The following is a 21,295-nucleotide window of genomic DNA, read 5'->3' as shown; positions in this document are numbered from 1 at the left end:
CCCTGGGAGATGCTATTAAGATGCAGCGAATGAAACATAGCAGAGGCTGCTGCCCCATTACCCCAAATATATTTGATCTGACTGCTGTGACAATCGCAAGAGGTCTCCATGCTTCTGTCAGATACCTCCTTTCATAATCTTATCAAAAGTGCGGGCAGTGATGCCCTCTAGGGATGTAGAAGAAAGTTCATTTTCTCCACCGACTAAATAAGTAAATAGGGGGAAAGTGTCCCTAAAGATCTGGGGGAACCCTGGCAGAGCCACCTTTTGCTCCTTGGGAAATTGAGGACCTCTCTTGGGTTTCTTAGTGTTATTAATTAAAGAATTTAAGAATAGATTCAAACAGAAGCTTTAGGGTGGTTTATGAGAGCCTAAAGGAAACCATCAGGGCATGCAAGCTGCAAACCTCAGAGCTGCCCAGAGGAGGGGAACAGAGAAGAAGGGAAAGGCTGTGCCATGAGATGGGACAGAGGTCAGCCACAGAGCAACTGGCAGCCACGTGGCAGGTAAGGGAGCTCTTAAAGAAAGAGTAAGGAAGCACACAGAGATACGGAATTTTAAACCACACTTAGGTTCTGGATAGTATCTGAAAGCAAAGGATTGAAAAAAAACAAAAGAAAGTTATGTCCTTCTGAGTTAGGACTGAGAAAGATGGCAGACTCGAACCTGTGGCCACTGGTAGGGGCCGCACTAAGGGGCAAGAAGTCTGGGAAGGAAAAGGACATTGTCTAATGGTGAACATGACTTTCTAGTGGGGCTCCTGACTTACCCAGGAGCATCATTGACCTGCCCAACTGGATGAACTCTTGGAGAAAATATAATGTCTCCACCTGGAGGGAGAGTCCATTCTTTATTATAGTGACAAGAATGTCTGCTGATATTCATCCAGTGCTGATTCTGGGTCAAGTACAGTGTATGGAACCTACTGAAGGAGAAGAACAGCCAGCTGCTGGCCTAAGTCCATCTCATCCCTCTGCTACCTAATGTTTGCCTCCTTAATTTTTCCTTCTATTGAATTCCAAGAACTCTGACTGGAATGCAGGAGCGCAAGTGTGTGCATGAGTGTGTGTGTGTGTGTGTGTGTGTGTGTGTGTGTGTGTGTGCTCGTGCTTGTGTGTATGCGTGCGTGTACCTGCATGTGAGCACATGTGTGGAGGTCAGACGTCAACCTCAGGTGTAGTTCTTCAAGTGCTATCCATCTTGGGTTTTGAGATGGAATCTCTCAGGATCCTGGAGCAGACTACTTAGACTAGCCTAACTCACCAGTGAGCCCTAAGGATACACCTTTCTTCTCCTCTCGAGAACTGAGATTACAACCATATGCTACCACGCCCAGATTGTTTTTAGAAGATGTAATTGTTTTTGTTTTTTTGTTTGTTTGTTTGTTTTCTTGGGTTTTAATTTTATTTTTCTTGGATATTTTATGTATTTGCATTTCAAATGTTATCTCCTTCCCCCCTTCTCCCATACCCCTCCCCCTGTCTCTATAAGGATGCTCCCACTCCCACTCTCCCACTCACACCTCAAAGCCCTGTCATTTCCCTATATTGGGGATATGAGCCTTCAGAGGACCAATGGCTTTTCCTCCTATTGATGCTGTACAATACCATCCTCTGCTACATATGGGGCTGGAGCCATGGGTCTCTTCTTGCATACTCATTGGTTGGTGGTTTAATCCCTGGGAGCGCTGTTGAGATCTGGTTGGTTGGTAATGTTTCTTCTTATGGGGTTGCAAGCCTCCTCAGCTCCTTCAGTCCTTTCTCTAACTCCTCCATCGGGGTCCCCATGCTCAGTCCAAGTTAGCTGCAAGCATCCTCATCTGTATCAGTAAGGCTCTAGCAGAGGCTCTCAGGGGACACCCATATCTGGCTCCTGTCAGCAAGCACTTCTTGCCATCAGAAATAGTAACTGGGTTTGGTGACTGCAGATGGCATGAATCCCCAGGTGGGGCAGTCTCTGAATGACCTTTTCTTCAGCCCCTGCTCCACTCTTTGTCCCTGTATTTCCTCCCGTGAGTATCTTGTTCTCCCTTCTAAGAAGGACTGAAGCATCCACATTTTGGTCTTCCTTCTTCTTGAGCTTCATAAGCTCTGTGAATTTTTTTCTTAGGTATTCCAAGCTTTTGGGCTAATATCCACTTATCAGTTCTCAAGCTTCCTAATGACACAACCCTTGCGTGGGGTCACCCAATCATAAAATCATTTCAGTTGCTACCTCATACCTGTCAAAGAGGTCATGACCCACAGGCTGAGCAATGGTAGACTAAGCTATCTCCTAATCCTAGACAAACCCGTGCCATGAAACTCAAACCGTCTCCTGAATAACGCACTACCCCTCAATGGGTACAGTTGTCCATGATGGCCCGACTGCTTTCTGGAGCAGATATGGTCATATCCTGAAAAACTTCCATCAATGACAGTGATGGGTTCTTCAGTGTCATCTTGCAGAAACTACCATGGAAACAACAATTGACCACACCATATATGATGGGGTAGGAGCCATGGAAGCCCTGGGTAAGTGTAAGGGATGAATGAAGTCATAATTTAATGTGTATTAATAACAAAGGCCAATACCTCTGACATAAGATGCATGTCAAAGCCTTCCTGTGGTCCAAGCATGAGAGAGTTTAGAAAGGATTGACCAGTGAGTGCAAAAACTAACAACTGTAGCTTCCTTCTCCAAGATGACTAGCAACCTGAGATTGCTTCCCTACTCAGGCCTCCTGCTGAGACTAGTTAAACCCGATTTTTGGAGATGTACATAATACATGCCTAGCTCTGAAGGGCTGTCCTAAGAACTCAAATAACATTAAAACACTGCCCATATGCAGTAAAAGCAAGGATACTCCCAGATTGAATCAGATAGGTCCAAGGTTGAGGCAGTAATTTCAACACAAGTTCAAGGCCAGCCTGGCCTTCATAGCCATACTCTAATGCCAAAAGAGAAAGAGAGAGAGACAGAGACAGACAGAGAGAGAGAGAGAGACAGAGACAGACAGAGACAGAGACAGAGACAGAGACAGAGACAGAGAAGGGACTAAAGATATGTCTTAGAGGTTAAGAACACATTGCTTTCAGAGAAGGCCTGTGTTCAGTTCCCAGCATACATATTAGGCCGCTAACTTCTAATTAGACCGCATGAACTTCTAATTCCAGAGGATCCAGCAGCTTCTTCTGATCTCCTCGGCCACCTAAACTCATGTGCACAAACCAACACATAAACAATTGTGTTAAAATGGGGGTGCTGAAGAGAGAGCTCAGTCAAAGCCATGTTCTTGAATCTGATCTTGAGAACACATATAAAAAGCCAGGGGTAGTGGCATTTTTAATGCCAGTTTTGAAGAAGTGGAGACAGGAAGATCCTTAGGGATAGCTGGCTAAAAAGACTGTCACGGTAAACAAGTTCCAGGCCGATGAGAAACTGTCTCAAAAATGGAGGTGGACAGCCCCTACAGAACAACACCGGAAGTATTGTGCACATACCTGTCTACACATGTGTATATAAACATATCCACACATACTACTGTGTAGCTGTTTCCTCTCAGATTGAAACCTTTTGTTTTGGAGGAAAGCTCACTAAAACACAGGAAGGTAAAACAACAAATCTGCCGAAGGAGAGGTAAAACCTTCTATTCTGCAGGGAAGTTCACTAAACTCAGGAAGTAAACAATTCAAAAGCTTCAGGAAGTCCCTGAAATTGACCAGATTCACTAGGCTTCACCCTCCCCAAGTATCTTTGAGCAGCAAAGACTGCCAAGGGTCACTCTCCATCAAGCTAAGCTGCCTAGAAGATTCTAAGAGCAGCTGAACTGCCTGGAAGACACAGAAACCAGCCAAGCAGTCAAGAAGGGGATCAAACTGACAGAGTCACTTGGAAAGGATGCTGTCCTATCTGCTGAGCTGCCTGAAGGCAATTTAGTGTGCTCCAGGTTGCCAACTTTTGTGTCATCCATGCTATGGTGGGCTTTACTGATGCAGCTGTCTTTGATCCATTTCTGCTCCAGAGTAATTTCTCACCAGAATTCCCTTAAGTAACCTCAATAACTTACTGGCTCATCAAGTTGGACTTCAAGCAGTGGTATGAATATGCTTGACCCAGGGAGTAGCACTATTTGGAGGTGTGGCCTTGTTGGATTAGATGTGGCCTTGTTGGAAGAAGTGTATCATTGGGGTTGGGGATTTAGCTCAGTGGTAGAGCGCTTGCCTAGGAAGCGCAAGGCCCTGGGTTCGGTCCCCAGCTCCGGAAAAAAAAAAAGGAAAGAGGGAAGAAGTGTATCATTGTGGGCACAGGCTTTAAGACCTTCTTCCTAGCTACCTAGAAGCCAGTCTTCTCAGAGCTGTTTTCAGATGAAGATGGAGAACTCTCAGCTCCTCCTGCACCATGACTACCTGGATATTGCGATTCTCCCGCCTTGATGATAATGGACTGAACCTCTGAACCTGTAAGCCAGCCCCAATTAAATGTTGTCCCTGTAAGAATTGCTTTGATCATGGGCGTCTGTTCACAGCAATGGAAACCCTAAGACAGAAGATATCCATACTTTGGTTTGTCATCAGTTCCTTATATGGAGTTCATGCTTCTTCAGGAATGGTGCCACACACACACACACACACACACACACACACACACACACACACGCATATACCCACACATACATATACACATACATGTACACACCAATAAACACACTCATATCCCCTAAATTAAACAAAAAGGAAACCTCGGGTCCTCTGTAAACTAAGATCACAGCTATTGATTCCAGAACAAATTGACTTAACTCCCCTGCCTGGGTGTCTCAATTCAGATGTGACTACTGCTCAATATTACCTCCTAATTACAAGAATGCCATTGGCGCTGCACAAATATTTGCTTTCCTGTTGGAACAGAAGGAGTGAACTGTGTATAGAAGTATGAACATGGAAAATAAATTTCAAAGGACCAAAAAGGGGGGAGCTGCAGTTCATGGATTCCCTGTGAGTCCTGTTCCCACATAACAGAGTAGGATAATACACGATGCTTCTCTGAGGTCTGTGGACGCAGGGCTGTGAAGATGGTTTAAAAGCAAAGCACTTGTTGTATAAGCATGAGGGCCTAAGTTTGGTTCCCCAGACCCCATACAAAAGCTAAGATGGTGGCTTGTGCCCTTAAACTTATCCCTGGAGAGACAGAGATAGATGGGTCTCTGAAGCTCTCTGGCCAACCAGCTTAGCTAAATCTGCAAGCTCCAGGTTCAGTGAGAAATCCTATCTCAAAATACAAGACGGAAGGTTCAGGAGATGCTTCCGTTGGTAAAGGCAGTTGCTGGGAAACCCAGGGACCTGAGTTCAATTTCCAGGTCTCATATATTGGAAGGATGGAACCACCTCCCACTAACTTTCCTCTTGAGTTTTACACATATGCTATGGCATTTGAAACCCCACTCCCCCAGAAATGAATGGAAAAAGAATAAAATTAACCTCTGGACTCCACATGCCACCAACACGAATATATCAGCACGCACTCGTGCAAACACTACACTAAATTAATTAATTCAAAAGATACTATGATACAATAGATTCTGTCTTCAGTGTGTGTGTGTGTGTGTGTGTGTGTGTGTGTGTGTCTGTGTGTGTGTCTGTGTCTGTGTGTGTGTCTGTGTGTGTGTCTGTATGTGTCTGTGTGTGTGTCTGTGTGTGTCTGTATGTGTCTGTGTGTGTGTCTGTGTGTGTCTGTATGTGTCTGTGTGTGTGTCTGTGTGTATGTGTGTCTGTGTGTGTCTGTGTGTGTGTCTGTGTCTGTGTGTGTCTGTGTGTGTCTCTGTGTGTGTGTCTCTGTGTGTGTCTATGCATGTGTGTCTCTGTGTGTGTGTCTGTGTGTGTATCTGTGTGTGTGTGTGTGTGAGAGAGAGAGAGAGAGAGAAAGACAGACAGACAGACAGACAGACTAAACAACGTCAGCCTTCCCCATCTGCTGGTGGCACAGGGGAAATAAAAGACACAAAAGAAATCATGTGGTTTAATTACATTCCAGAGTTGGTCTCCCTGCTGACAGGCCTCCTGGCCCCAGGCCAAGGAGCTCTGTGTTCTTGCGGTACTGAACCAGGCATAATGGGGGGGAATTAAAAGCCGAGGCTGGGGGCAGAGGTGCTCAGTCAGTCTGGCAGCTCTCTTTAAGTGTCAAGATACAGGGAAGTGACTCAGTCCACCCATGTGTGCAGGATTAGGAATCTCAACAAATCCATGCGGGAAAGGAGTGGAGAAAAAGCTGGTCAGGAAATCACCATTCAGCAGGACTAGGACTCTGGCTCAGAGCCAGGTGGTCTCCAGTGGTCCATAGGCTTCTCTCTCCAAGAGCTACAAAGATGAATGAGAGACACACTGAGCCTTAGGGGTGTTTTAGGACTTGAAACAAATTTCCAGAAGAGCGCATCATTCTACAGAAGCCTTAGATTGGAAGTCGCTTGGAAGTTGAGCAGGTGAGGAAGGAGAGAAAGAATTCCAAGTGTGAGAAGGCAAGGAGGCATGAAGACTGGGAAGGTGACTCCAAACGTGTGAGGGGCTTGCTTCACAAGCATGGGGACCTGAGTTCAAATCCCCAGCACCCACATAAAAATGCTGGCTGTGGTGGTAATTCCTGCATTGGGAAGACTGAGACAGGTGGATCTCTGGGGTTTTCTGGCAGCTTTGATGAGCTCTTGGCTAGCTCCAAACACAGGTGAGGGCTGAGGAGATGGCTCAGTGGTTTAGAGCACTTGCTGCTCCTCCAGAGGACCTGAGTCTGGTTTCCAACATCCTCATTGGAAGAATCACAATTCCTCGTAATTCTAGTTCCAGGGCATCAGATTCCCTCTCCTGGTCCCTGTGGACACTGAACATATTAGTAAACTTAAACACAGGCAAGTCCACAGATACACATGGATAAAAATAAATTTTAAAAACAAATGTGGATGGCACATCAGGAACAACCGAGGTTATCCTTTGGCCTCCACACATGTGCAGGTCTACATCCCCAGACACACATGCACACACACACACTCCACACACACCCTACACACACACACTATACACACACACACACTACACACACACCCTACACACACACACTATACACACACACCCTACACACACACTCCACACACACACTCCATACACACATGCTACACACACACACACTACACACACACACACACACACACACACACACACACAACACACACACAGACCTTGGTTGGAACATAGTGACCTCTAACCTTCATGCGAGGTTCAGATGTTTTGGATAACTTACAAATCCACTAAGGGAGACCCCCAACTTGTGCACAGCGGGTGAAAATCCAGAAAGGGTCTCCCCAGGATTTGAAAAATTCTATTAATAAAATCAAGACACATTAGATTAGACTGGATTCGTATGAAATCACCTCTAGAGACATGCTCAGACAGAAGACAAGAAGTGATGGCTGATCCTGAAGCCGAGGCAATAACATTAGCAATATCCTATTAAGGAAAATGTCAATGAAATGTGGAGGCCAGCATGAAACCAGGATGACCCTGCTCATCTCCCGGTCCACTGGGAGGAATTCTGAGGCAAGGATGTAATTGACATAATGAAATGATTTGGGGGACATGATTTCTAAGAGCGGAGTCAGAAGCATTCAGCTGTCAGGTTCTGACAATGTTAGAGACCATCTGACGGAATCCCGTCCCCCAAAAAATAAATAAATAAAAAATAGTTTCTTGAGGCTAGAGAGAGGACTCGGTCGACAAAGCATTTGTGATGTAAACATCAGGACTTCTGTTCTTTCCTCGGCACCACAGTAAATGCCACGTGTGGCAGCACACACTTGTAATCCCAGTGTAGGGGAGGCAGAGAGAGGAGAATTCCTGAGGCTTGGTGGCCAGCCAGGCTAGGCAAATTAATGAGCCATGGGGTCAATCAAAGAACCTGTCCCAACAAATAGGATACAGAGTAACTAAGAAAGATGCCTGTTGTCATTAACCTCTGTTCATGTACTCCACGTTGTATACATACACACACACACACACACACACACAACACACACACACACACAACACACACTACACACACACTACACACACACACACACACACACACACTACACACACACACACACACTGTACACACACATTTACTTAGTTCCAATTTAGGTCACTAAGAACTTTTTATTCTTCACAAGTTAAAATTCATACCAACTTGGCTGAAGCAATAAAACGTAGATACATTGGTTAACTGATAGTCTAAGGGAGTGCTGGCCAACAAATATGGTACTGTTATTGAAATATGGCTTTATAGGGTCCACGTGCTATGCTGAGTGTTAAAAAAGCTGAAGGTACTCAGCCAAGAATAATCCCAGCTCTAACAGACCCTCATTCTTACTTGTCACCTCTCCTAACTGCCTTACCCCTGACAGACATCTCTAATCAATCCCTACTCTCTCTATGTTAGACCAATGGATTAGTCTTTACACTGCTCCCTGTGCATTAATTAGAATGGGCTCATGAGTATATTATCCACTTGTCTCATGATTGTGACAAAATAACTTGCAAAAGCAAGTTAAGGAAGGAAAGGTTTACTGTGGCTCATGATTTGAGGGTACTCAGTCCCCATGGCAGGGAATATGTGTGCTGGGAGCTTAGAGTAGCTGGCCACATTGCATCCATGATCAGAAAGCAGATTAGATCTTATTACCCAGATCATTTCTCCTTTTTTACTCAGGCTAGGTCTACAGCTCATAGAATGGGGTTACCCTCAGTTAATACTTTTTTCCTGCTGGAATCAATCTAATCCTGAAATATCTTCTCGGTCATTCATAGAGACTTGCTTCCTGGGTAATTCTAGATTCTGTTAAACTGCCAATATTAATCATCACAATCCACCTGCTTACTCAACGATAACCTGGTCAAGGAAGAAATAAAGAAAGAAATTAAAGACTTTTTAGAATTTAACGAAAATGAAGGTACAACATACCTAAGCTTATGGGACACAGAATGCCACCTGCCATTCTTCCTCCCAAGATCATAAGGATTATAAGATATACATCACATTACATCCACAATAAAAAGCAGAAAGATGAATTCATCCATGCTGCTTAGGACTTGCTTCATCTAGCTTAGGACTTGCCTAGGGAATGGTGCTACCCACAATGGGCTAGGTCTTCACACATGTATTCACAATCAAGACAGTCTCCTAAGATATTCTCTCCAAGACCTATAGGGGTCTCACTGTGTATTCTGGAGTACTAGCCATACTAACTCATCTAATCCCCAGAATGGCTATGATATGAGGACTCTTATTGTGACATTGGTCTTCAATGTCAACTTGACCAGACTTAGAAGAATCACTTAGGGGATTGGGAACTCACACGTCTTGGTGTGTTTATGACTTCCAGAAAAGGTAAATTGAAAAGCAGGCTTATCTTGAACATGGATGGTGCCATCCCATCCTATGGACTAGGGACCCTGATGGAATTAAAAGATTAAATCAGTTTTGTACCAGCACTCCCTTTCTGTGATGATTAGCTTTAAATGTAAAATTGTCACCATTTAGAATAACGTGGAAAAGGAATCTCAGTTGAAGAATTGCCTAGATCAAGTTGACCCGGGAGCGTGTTTTTAAGAGATTGTCTTGATTGAGAACACATGTATGAAGACCCAGCCCATTATGGGCAGCACCATTCCTTAGGCAAGTCCTAAGCTATGTGAGATGGGAAAAACTAGAGGAAGCAAGCAGGCAGCACGGATAAATTCACTTCTTTCTGCTTCTTACTGTGGATGTGGTGTGACTTCATGCTTGAGTTTCTGCTTTGATTTTCCCAAAAATAATGGGCTGTAAATTAGAATTGCAAATTAAAAATAAATCCTTTCGCCCTTACGTTCCTTTAGAAACAGAAAAGAAACTTAGAGCAGTCTCTTTGCTTCCTGGTCAACGGAGAAGTAGATAACCACACTCTGCCCCACAGGAAATCATGTGAAGATATTCCAAACCCTCCGAGACTGTGAACAAAATGATCTTCCCTCCTTGTGATTTTTCTTCCAGATATTTTGTTACCACAATAAAAAGGTAGCTGATATAATCACTACCCCTGTGTTATAGAAGAGAAATCAGAGAGCATTGTGACGTCCAAGATTATAAAGTAACTCTATAACTATTAAGTCTGGATTTGAACTCTGGCTGACTGGCTATCCTGAGGGATGTCATTTTAGTAGACAGCTAAACACCCAACTGAATCATTTTTTGTGTTTAGACGTCCCCCTAGAAATGTGGGGTCACAATAGCAAGTATTTAGTGCTGAATGTGGCTGCATGAACACCTGTTATTCCTGCACTGGGTGGGGGTGGCGGGAAAAGACATAGAAGATTCACTAGACCTTACTGGCCTCTAGCCTCACTTAAATAATATTTAAGGCAGCAGAACATCCACACAACATCATCCTATGGCCTCCACATGTGCATTCATGTGTATGTAGGCAAATACCATACTCACACACATGCACACACACACACACACACACACACACACACACACACACACACAGTTTAGAGGAAATTATAACACCCTCAAAATCGTTTCAGCTTTTTACTCATGCTCAAAAAGAACATCTCCAATGAATTAGATTCTAATTAGACAATGTTGGGTTTCGACTGATAATAGTTGTAAGTATTTTACCACCGATACAATGCAAGGAGTTCATAGCAACAGACTCAAAATTTTCTGTCACGTCATTGAAAATGTAGTATGTACAAGATAAATACAATGTCACCTAAAAGCTATCTCTCATATATTATGTTCTGCTAATGCCATCATTCACAGTTAAGTTTACCACTGGCGTAAAAGAGTCAATGCAATTTGCTCTATATGGTTTTGACCAAACCCTTTTGGGCCTCTATTGTGGTTTGAATGTGAAACATTCCCCCAAAGATTCATACATTTTGTTTCTTTTTTTTTCAATTATTTTTATGTGTCTTTGTGTGTGCCTGCCTGAGTTGGTGTGCACCATGGGTGTGCAGGATGCCTAGAGAGGTCGAAAGAAGGAATCATCTTCCCTAGATCTGGAATTCTAAGCGGTTATGAGGTACCTGATGTGGGTGCTGGGAACCAAACCTGGATCCTCCTCAAGAGAGATAAGTGCTGTTAAGCACGGAACCCCCTCAGCCTCAGGCTCACATGTTTGGATACTTCGTTCCCAGCTGGTGGCACTCTTTGGAGAGATGGTGGAACCTGTAAGAGATGGAGGCTTGCATGAGGAAGGACCTCATTGGGGCTGGAGAGATGGCTCAGCCGTTAAAGGCTAGGCTCACAACCAAAAATATAAGGAAGGACCTCATTGGAGGTGGGATTTGAGGTGTTGCATATAACCCAGCCCTATTTCCACTTCACTCTTTGCTTACTGGAGCAGAGGTACTGTGACCACTGACCCAGCGTTCCTGCCCTGATGCCTTTCCTCCCTGCTGCCATCGCCTTCCTACCACAATGGACTGGAAGCCAATTAATCTCTTTCTCCCTTAATTCACTCACATTGGGATGCTTTATTTCAAGAATGAAAAAGTAACGAAAACATCAGAGAATACACTTTGTAATGGCCCATTCTCCTTAAGCCTTTTCTCTTGAGCCTGGAGCCACACTCTTACAGGAAAGCACTCAGCTCAAAGTTTAGGACCAAAGGCACACAGAAGGTTCTAGAAGTACCAGCTATGGTAGCAGAGTAGGGATCTAGTAATAAGAACATTGTTCTGACATAAGACAGTTCTGGGTTTGATCTTCAGACGGGGGACATTCAATTCCTCTAACCATTAGTTCCCACTTTTTTAAAAGGTATGTGTGTGGGCACTTGTACACATGTGCACGCATGTAAATGAACATGCATGTGCATGCACATGTGTGTATGTGTGTGTGTGTGTTTTCCTGTCACAGGCAGAAACCATTATTTTGCTGCAACCTTCCCTGACCTTTGATTACTTTGACTCTCTGCCTCTTCTGTGATGCTTACAATGTCCCACTTGGGAGAGGATGTGCTATAGTCCTCCCGTGTCGTGCTAAGCAGTCCACTGCCATTTATTCTTTACTCTTTTGCCAGCTAGAGTCTTTCCATTCAGCCCTATCTGCTGCACCCTCTCTAAGAATGGCTATTAGAATCTGAAGTTAACTATAGCAAACTATGAGCATTGCGCTTGGCATAAAGAAAGTACTAATAGATCGCTTAAACACTCTGTGCGTGTCAGTGCAGCGATTGTTCACGCCTTCAAACGGTCTATCACCTAGAAGAGCCCTACACATAATCAAGTTCATCAGCTGGCAGAAGATTCTGCCTTGTTACCCTCTGGACCGCAGCTTCTGTGTGCTGACCGTCAGAAACCACTTCCCACAAGATTCTACTCAGTGAGGCCGATCTCTTAATAGATGAAAAGGGTCTGGCCTGTTTTCTTTCTTTCCCTCTTTAAAAGTATTTTCTTTCAATGCTGGGAATGGAACCCAGGGCCAATGCTCTACCGCTGAGCCACACACCAACCACCCCCCCCCCCCCCGTCCCTCACTGGGGGATTCTAGTCAGGGGTTCTACCACTGAGCCACGCCCCCAGCCCCGCACTGGGGGATTCTAGGCAGGGGCTCTACCACTGAGCCACGCCCCCAGCCCCTCACTGGGGGATTCTAGGCAGGTGCTCTACCACTGAGCCACGCCCCTAGCCCCTCACTGGGGGATTCTAGGCAGGGGCTCTACCACTGAGCCACACCCCCAGCCCCTCACTGGGGGATTCTAGGCAGGGACTCTACCACTTAGCCACGTCCCCAGCCCCTCACTGGGGGATTCTAGGCAAGATCACTGCCTCTGAGTCAGTCTTCCAACCTTCATTTCAGAATTCTAGACTAGTACTCTGTAGCTGATCTACATTTCCAACCACAAACACACACACACACACACACACACACACACACTAAAATTAAATGTCTTTAAGTTCAACATATTTACATAAATATATATTTATACATACATAAATATGTACATATGTGTGTATATTTATTTTATTATAGACAGGATTTCACTAAGTTACCTAAACCAGCATGAACTCTATAGCCCATACTTGAATTTGCAGACTTCCTGTTGCAGTTTCCCAAGTGCTTGAGTTCTCAAGCCTAGACCACCAGACCCAGCCATTTTCATCAAGGTTTTTTTTCACATCTTGATCTGCTTTCTGTTGCTATAACAAACTGCCCGGGCTAGGTTGATTTTTGAAGCATAGAAATCAATTTGCTCTAGGAGACTCCTAGTCTGGTAGAGAAAATAAGGCATATAATACACGTGGACACAGGTTTGAAGGGACATAAGGGGACTTTAGTATCAGGAGCCTAGTGCAATGCCAAGCTCACACGAAATTTGGTTACAGCCTTCTGCGGTATCTGCAGCTAAGACGTCACCAAACCTGGAGCCAAGAACTCCTGGGCAGGTGATTGGGTTTGCACAGTGTTCTCTTTCCCTCCGGCCTCCTTAGCTAGACAGACTCTATACACACACATGCACACGCGCGCACACACACATGAGGCTTCCTCATAAGCTATGGCACACTCCACGGCACCCTTCTGAGTGCACAAGCTGTCCCCATCGCTGGTGCCAAGTTTGCTGCAGCAACGCAAATTTGTTTGACTCCTCTCCCCCCGTCCTTCCTCTCCTCACTCTGCCTGGCAAAGAGTTGAGAGCCGCGTATTTCACTGGGAGTCCATATGCCTCCCCCATTTCCAAGCAGCGATGACGTCACAAATTACAGCCTGTCACTCTAGAACATGAAAATAAACTTATTTCTCCTTCTATATCAACACAACGCCCACCCCCCCCCCGTTATCAGAAAGGGTGTACTAGATTGTGTTCCTCAAATTCGAAGATAATTTCTTGGCTTTCTGAAGACTGGATTCCTGATTAAGATGCCCTCCCCCCTCCTCTTCCTGCCTGCCTCAAGTGATTGACTCTTCCTGGGCAAAGCAGAGGTTGTTTATGATTTTATCATTGAAAGAGATGAGTTAAGGAAGAAAGGGAAGAAAGGATTCTCTCTCTCTCTCTCTCTCTCCCTCCCTCCCTTCCTCCTCCCTCCCCCCCCCCTCTCTCTTGCACGCACACGCGCTCTCATGCTCTCTCGGGAACAGAGTCCTTATATCCCCACCCCCACATCACCACTGAAGTTCCAAGTACCAGAGGGTCTTTCCCAGCTTCTCCACATAGCTGCTGTCAGATGCCATCGAGAAATCAATCCAAGCCCCCAAAGGGACAAGATGGACAGAAAGAAGTTTAAAAGGGATTTTTATAAATTTCATCAATACCAGCACAGAACGGAAGGACAGCTTTATCGATTGAAACATTAAAATAACACGCGCTTTCTTTGCATTTTTCCCAGAGGGGAGAGCGTTGCTTTTTTTTTTTTTAATCTAAATTGAAATCTCGGAGACTTTCTGCCGGCCCCTTGTGGTGATTACCAAAGATTAGTAATAACATGTCTAATTAGTGTAGAAAGACACAAAAATCAATGACAGCACCAAGTGTTACGCTGACTGACAGCGCTGCGGGGAGACTCAGGCTCATCTCCAGGGACAAGGCCAATGTCTGGCGTCTGCTACTCTGCCGATGCTTCAGTGTCTAGATCGCACCTGTCTGAGGTTGCCATGGTTTTCCCCCCTCAAGTTCACGAAGAACTCTTCTTTGAGTTGAGGGTCTGCCATCTTTGATGGAGGAGAAGAAAGAAGGGCTAAGGAAATGCCACCATGCATAAGGTGCCGTTCAGACAAGTATGATAACGAGAGTTCAAATCCCCAGAGCCCATATATATATAAAGCCAGGCAGATATGGTGGCCCCACCTGTAATCCAGAACTCAGGAGATAGAGACAGGTGACTCCCCGGGATACAGTGGCTCAAGAAGTAAAAAGAATGACACACACACACACATACACACACACACACACACACACACACACACACACACATGCACACATGCACACACACATACCAAACACTTGTAAGGCAATTCCAACTCTTCAGTTACTATGATGTCAATAGTCTGATAACCAAAGGCAGAGGCACAAAGCCTTTGCTAGTGCACCTTTGCTCCTACCAGGATAATTATAAGCCTCTGTGAAGGACTATTTAGGGGCTCCAATCCCCACCCCCACCCTTAGTCTCTCTAGAAAGTGCCAGAGCCTCTCCTCCTTAAGGGGACCTTGGTAAATACTATTGAAGTTGATAGAGAGGCAGAATTAAGATTTCTGGAGTGCTTGCTAAAGTCACTTTCTTTCCATCGCTCTGTTCTTCTTCCTCTATTTGTGTGTGTGTGTATGTGTGTGTGTGTGCATTCTGTGTGTGCGCGCACACATGTGCTTGTTTCTAATATGTGTGTGTGTGTTTGCACGTGTGTGGGTACATGTCTGGGGCTGCTGATGCATACGCGTGCCCATGAGTGTGGAGAATCCAAGTTGATGTCAGCAATAACCCCTGATTGCTCGTCCACATTATTTATTGAGGCAGGGTCTTTCAATCAAACCCAGAAGTCATCAATATAATTAATTGTTGTAGTAAATTTAAAATCTCAACTTAGGTGTTTCTACTCCACCTCTGATCATTTGATCCCAGATAAAAGACACTCAACATTTATATTAATAATAAGCTTTAATCAACATTAAAGCTGGGCAGGTACTACCCTCTATGATTTTATGTCAGAACCCCAAGTTATAACTTGCTGTGTTCCCTCTGGGCTTCTCTTAACTCCAATTAAGCTAGCCCTCACAGACATATTTTCATAACTCATCCACCTCATGGCGACTTCTCCTCTCTCCACCTTCTTCTCTCCAGATCCCAAGTCCAGGAACCCAAACTCTGCCTATCTCTCTTATGCCCAGCTATAGGCTGAAGACATCTTTATTCACCAGTCAGGGATAACTTGGGAAGGCAAGGTTATGTATTATCACTTGTGTATATGCAGATTCTCTTGTCCCTGGAGACAACCAGGCCCTGGGGGGCCAGTGTTTAGCATTATAATACATAGCAAAAGACCTCAACCTTAGTCTTACTGGACAGCTTGCTCTGAGGATCCCATCTCAGGTATGCAGGCAAGTGAGGAACCAATAGAACCCAGCATTTACAAGGAGTGTGGGGACCTGAACTTTGATTCTCATGCTTGCAGGGCAAGCTCTTAACCACTAAGCAATGTACCCCGTGACTGGTTTAGTATACCTCTTGCTCTCTTTTTAAACCTGAACTCACTTCACAATCTGGAAGGTGTATAAGGGGTGGGGTTCAATAGACATCTTTGTTTGTTCCTCTTCTTAATATACACACAGTAAATGAGTTCCCTTTCTCTGCTTCTCAGGCTTGTCACTTTAATTGGCCTACTGGGGATGACTTGATAAGGTGGGTTTGCTGGGCCCACCAGGGCCTAGGTTCTGACCCTACAATTCCCATCCTTCTGTGAAGACATGTGTGGTTGTACATGTGGAGGCCAGCGGGCAATATCAGATGTTGTTCCTCAGACACTATCTACCTTGGGTTTTGAGACAGCATCTCTTATATTTTTGGTTGTGAGCCTAGTGTTTAATGGCTAAGCCACCTCTCCAGCCCAACAGTGTCTCTCTCTTACAAGCTTGAAACTCACCAATCGAACTAGGCTTGCTGGCCAGTAAGCCCCAAGGATCTGCCTGTCTCTGCTTCCCTAATGCTGGGATTACAAACACACACCGTCACACCAGGCATTTTTATGTAGGTCCCAGGGAGCAAAGTCAAGGTTCTTGTGCTTGCACAGTATGATGGTTCATCTCAGTTATCAATTTGTGATCCACAGTCATCAAAGAGACAGGCTTCCGGGCACACATGTGAGCCAACCATTATCTAGGTTGGATTAGCCTCTGGGCATGCCTGTGAAAGGTTGTCATGACTAGGTTCATTGAGGTGAGAATGCCAAACCATGGGCTGAGATTCTGAGCTCAGTCAAAAGGAGAAAATGAGCCAGGCATGGCGGCACTGCCCTTTTATCCCAGTACTCTGGAGGCAGAGGCAGGTGGATCTCCTTGAATTTGAAGCCAATTATGTTGACATAGAAAGTCCCAGAGCAACCAGGGCTGAGGCCCTGTGTTTAAAAGAAGAGAAAGGAAGAGAGATGGGAGATGGAAGGAAGAAAGAGAAGGAAGAAAAGAAGGGAAGGGAAGGGAAGGAGAAGGGAAGGAGAAGGGAAGGAGAAGAGAAGGGAGGAAATAATCTGATAAAAGAATCCATCTCTCTCTGCTTCCCGACTGTGGTACATGACCATCTGCCTCACACCGTTGGCAAACACCTTCCCAACCACAATGGACTGAGCTCTCAAACCACCACCCAAAGCAAACCCTTTCCTGCCCTAAGTTGCTTTACCCAGCATTTCATCACAGCAACCAGATCAATAACAAATACTTGGGGCCCCTACTTCAGACTTGGGACAATCCTCCTCTGTTATGTTTCTTCCAAGAGAATTGCCAGGCTGATAATACTGGAGGTAAAGGCACTGCCACCAAGCCTGGTGGCTTGTGGTTAATCCTCAGGATTCACCCCATAGAAGAGAAGGCATAAGCCACTGTGTGTGTGTTCACAGCCATGCACACAAGATGCAAATAGGTAAATGTAATTAAAAGATTTTTAAGAGAGAGAAAGAAAATGTCCCCTCGTATACCAGCAGGTGCTTTTTGTCCCCAGGACTGAGTGAAAGTGCAATCTTTCACAGCTAGACATGCTTAGCATGCACTTCCCTTAGGCACTCTTGATGCCCGGCACTTATAAACTCCTTGTCTCTGAAATTGCTTCAGAGCCTCTGCAGTGTTTCAGCATAGCCTTTGTCTCTTCAGCAAGAGCTCTGTCTCTGATTTTTATTAAGCCCTAAGAGAGAAGACAACGTGGAGCAAGAAGCACTTGATGAATACTCGTTGGCAAATGGGAATCCTTAAAACGCTTGCAGAACTCGGGTCTCTCCTCTCACCTAATGAGAAGCCAGAAAATGACACTAAAATTGTTGCCTCCTCCCATAAGGGTGTAGACAGAATTCCATGGAGTGTCCCTTACAGCCCAGTCTCTTCTGCTTCTCTTAAAGATTTATTTGTGTGTGTCTGTGTATCCGGGTAGGGTTGCATATGAATTGGGGTGCCTGTGGAGGCTAGAAGAGAGTATTGGATCCCCTGAAGCTGGAGTTACAAACCATTATGAGCTGCCCTACGTGTGTGGTGGGAACCAAACTCAGTCTTCCGGATGAGCAGAATGCACTCCTAAGCTGTCTCTCTGGCCTCCAGGACGGCTTTTTAAACTGCAGGTTGCAACACCATCTAAGGTTATGAAACCAAAATCAGAGACAATAAAAAATATAGGGGTTGAGGATTTAGCTCAGTGGTAGAGTGCTTGCCTAGCAAGCGCAAGGCCCTGGGTTCGGTCCTCAGCTCCAGAAAAAAAAAAAAAAAAATATATATATATATATATATATATATATATATATATTGCGATACTAAGAGGCTTCTGGGTGTACAACAACCCAAAATTAACTCCAAGTCAGGTGCATAATTAACACAGATGGTTTCCAACAGCGCCCACCTGTGTTGTGTCCCATGTCCCCACTGCAGCCTTGGTTCCAAGCACACAGCATGTGCCTCTTGCACTGAGCACACCGTCATGGCACGCAGCACCATGGAAGCCTGTCCGCAACAACTCAGCCCATATTCGAGCCTATCGTGAGTTATGAACCACAGTATTTTTACTGTGCAAACAATTATGGAAATACAAGGCTTAATTATGAAAAATTAAGACTTTAAGCATCTCTTGCTGACATTCCTCAGCATGTGAGTATTTAATTAGTATATCTTTGGCTTTCACCATGTGCGAGTACTTGATTTTTAAAAATTGTCGTTGGACTCACCAACTTGAGTTTCATTTTTGGGGAAAAAAAAACCCGTTGTCCAACGAGTTTTGGCACGGAATCAGAACAGAATTTCCAGCAGTTTCTGAAATGACCTTAAGCTTGTTTCTCCATTTTGTACCCTGCATGTATGTGAGGTGGTGTTCTCCGCGCTGAGGGTTGTAAAACCAAACTGTCAATCAACCCTGAAGCATATCAAGGTTTTTCTACTTCCTGCAGGGTCAAATATTCATCCAAGCCATAACCCTTTTTTGCAACAGCAAATGAGCACAGCCGTCTTTCATTAGGATACAAGGTAGTTTTTAACTTTAACAAGTGGAAAAATTATATTTATGTCTGAGGGTTTCCTAAACAAACTGATTTATAATTTCTTGTCAATACAGTTTGATTTCTATATATTTTATGTACCTAGCTACCCTAGATTACTGAGTCTCTTGGGCAAAGTAGAAAAGTTTAAGAAGCCTTACCCACAGTCTGTAACAGTCTAGCCTCTTGCAAATGAGACAGGAAAGTTAAAAGCCCATTTCTTTGAACTATGGTGTGTTTGCATGTGTATACATGTACGTATGTAGATGTGTGGGTGCACATGCACACCTGTTGCACTTAGTTTATGGGGACCAGAGGTCAACCTTGGGCATTAATCCTCAAGAGCCCTACATCTTGTCTTTGGAGACAGAGTCACCAATTCAGCTACACTGGCTGGCCATGGAGTTCAGCAGATTCTCCTGTCTCCACCTCCTTAAGCACTGGGACCATACGCACCCGCCTCACAACATCCTGCCTTTTTGACTTTGCTCCTGGGTATTGAACTCAGATCCCCACGTCTGTAAGGCAAGTACTTTATGAACCAAACTATCTATCTCCCCAGACAGCATTTGAAGAAGTTTTCATGTCTCCTGCTCAGAGAGAGGAGAGAGAGAGTCCACAAGCTGCAAGGTGCCGAAAAACAACAAAATCCAATTCTTCAATGCACACACTGTATTTTGATCATATCCACCCCTCCTACTTCCCCCAGCTGTTCCCAGACCCTACCCAAATTCCCATTCCCCACCCCAATTCCTTATCATCTTCTTCCTCTTTCTTTTTTTTTAAAGTAACCCACTGTAGTGGTTTGAATATGCTTGGCCCAGGGAATGGCACTATTAGAAAATATGGCCTTGTTGGAAGAAGTGTGTCACTGTGGGTGTGAGCTTTAAGACCCTCATCCTAGCTGCCTGGAAGTCAGTATTCTGCTAGCAGCCTTCAGATGAAGACGTAGAACTCTCAGCTCCTCCTGCACCATGCCTGCCTGGATGCTGCCATGATCCCACCTTGATGATACTGGACTGAATCTCTGAACCTGTATGCCAGCCCCAATTACATGTTTTCCTTATAAGAGTTGCCTTGGCCAGGGTGTCTGTTCACAGCAGTAAAACCTTAACTAAGACATCCACTGAATACAATTTTTCCATCCACTGAAGCAAGGTTAACCTAAAAGAGGCCATGACCTTAAAGCTGTTGGTTTTTTTCCCTCCCCCGGGGCCATCAACTGTTATTAGCTCTTAGGTAAGCTTGGGGGCTTGTGAGCTAATCTTCACTCCATGCTGTAGTTGACTGACTTAATTTTGTGCAGGCAAACACGGTAGCTAGGAGTTCAGGCGTTTAGTAGCCCTGTCCCGTCCAGAAGACATTGTTTTGCCTGGCCATCCCAGATCGCTAGCACTTACACTCTTTCCATCCCTTCTTCCATGGTGTTTCCTGAGCCTTTCAGGGAAGGAGGGTGTGACATATAGATGTCCCATTTGTGTGTCAACATGGCAAACACTTATTCTCTGCACTTTCACAAACTGTGAGTCTCTGCATGAACCACAGCCCCATGGCACAGAGAAGCTTCTGTAAACTGATTTTTGCAAAGCAAAAAAAAAGACCAAGAGGTAGCAATAAGTGGGACGTAGGAAGGGTGAAGTGGATAGCATGACAAGCTGGAAACCAAGCAGGAGGCTAAAGAAATGTGCCTGGCTGCTCCTGACTTTAATCCCAGGGACCACTGCAGGCTTCAGATTTGCCCAGTCTGAGAGACGAAGCAGGATGGAGTCCCAACAGTGACACCATGCGTCCATGAAGAAGAACAACAGGATGCAGTCAGATCTGAAGAGTGGGCGAGGAGATTAACCCAGCTCTGTTGGGGGTGAGGTAGGGGGGGGGGGTTCTCAGAAAAAGTCAAGGAAGACAGATACCTCTCTGTCCATCCATGATTTTTGACATTTTTAAAGTATTAAATTACAGCCAGTGGTTTTTTGTATAAAGTTCCCAAATGTGGTTCAAAGTTAAGTTTAATGGTTTGATTTTGCAACAACACCACAGATGTGAAATGGTGCCTATTTCAATAAATCAGGTCCACAGGACCATGAAGCCATTGGTGAGCTCA

At 44.9% G+C, this 21,295-nt stretch overlaps 1 long non-coding RNA gene across 1 annotated transcript in view; it reads right to left on the bottom strand.

The window, feature by feature from the left end:
* Positions 1 to 21,295, bottom strand: part of LOC120095855 (uncharacterized) — a 99,483-nt gene that overhangs the window by 30,447 nt on the left and 47,741 nt on the right. The window contains exons 2-3 of the long non-coding RNA XR_015634768.1: positions 11,070 to 11,211; positions 5,981 to 6,846 (exon numbers count right to left, since the gene is read on the bottom strand). This is a non-coding gene — a long non-coding RNA (uncharacterized LOC120095855). Of the gene's footprint in view, positions 6,847 to 11,069; positions 11,212 to 21,295 lie in introns of the transcript that reaches the window.

This window comes from Rattus norvegicus, chromosome 12 (genome assembly GCF_021556685.1).
Source record: "Rattus norvegicus strain SHRSP/BbbUtx chromosome 12, alternate assembly SHRSP_T2T, whole genome shotgun sequence".
Classification (NCBI taxonomy): Eukaryota; Metazoa; Chordata; class Mammalia; order Rodentia; family Muridae; genus Rattus; species Rattus norvegicus.
Note: the sequence above shows the minus strand (reverse complement) of the source record. Positions and strands in the feature narration are given on the sequence as shown.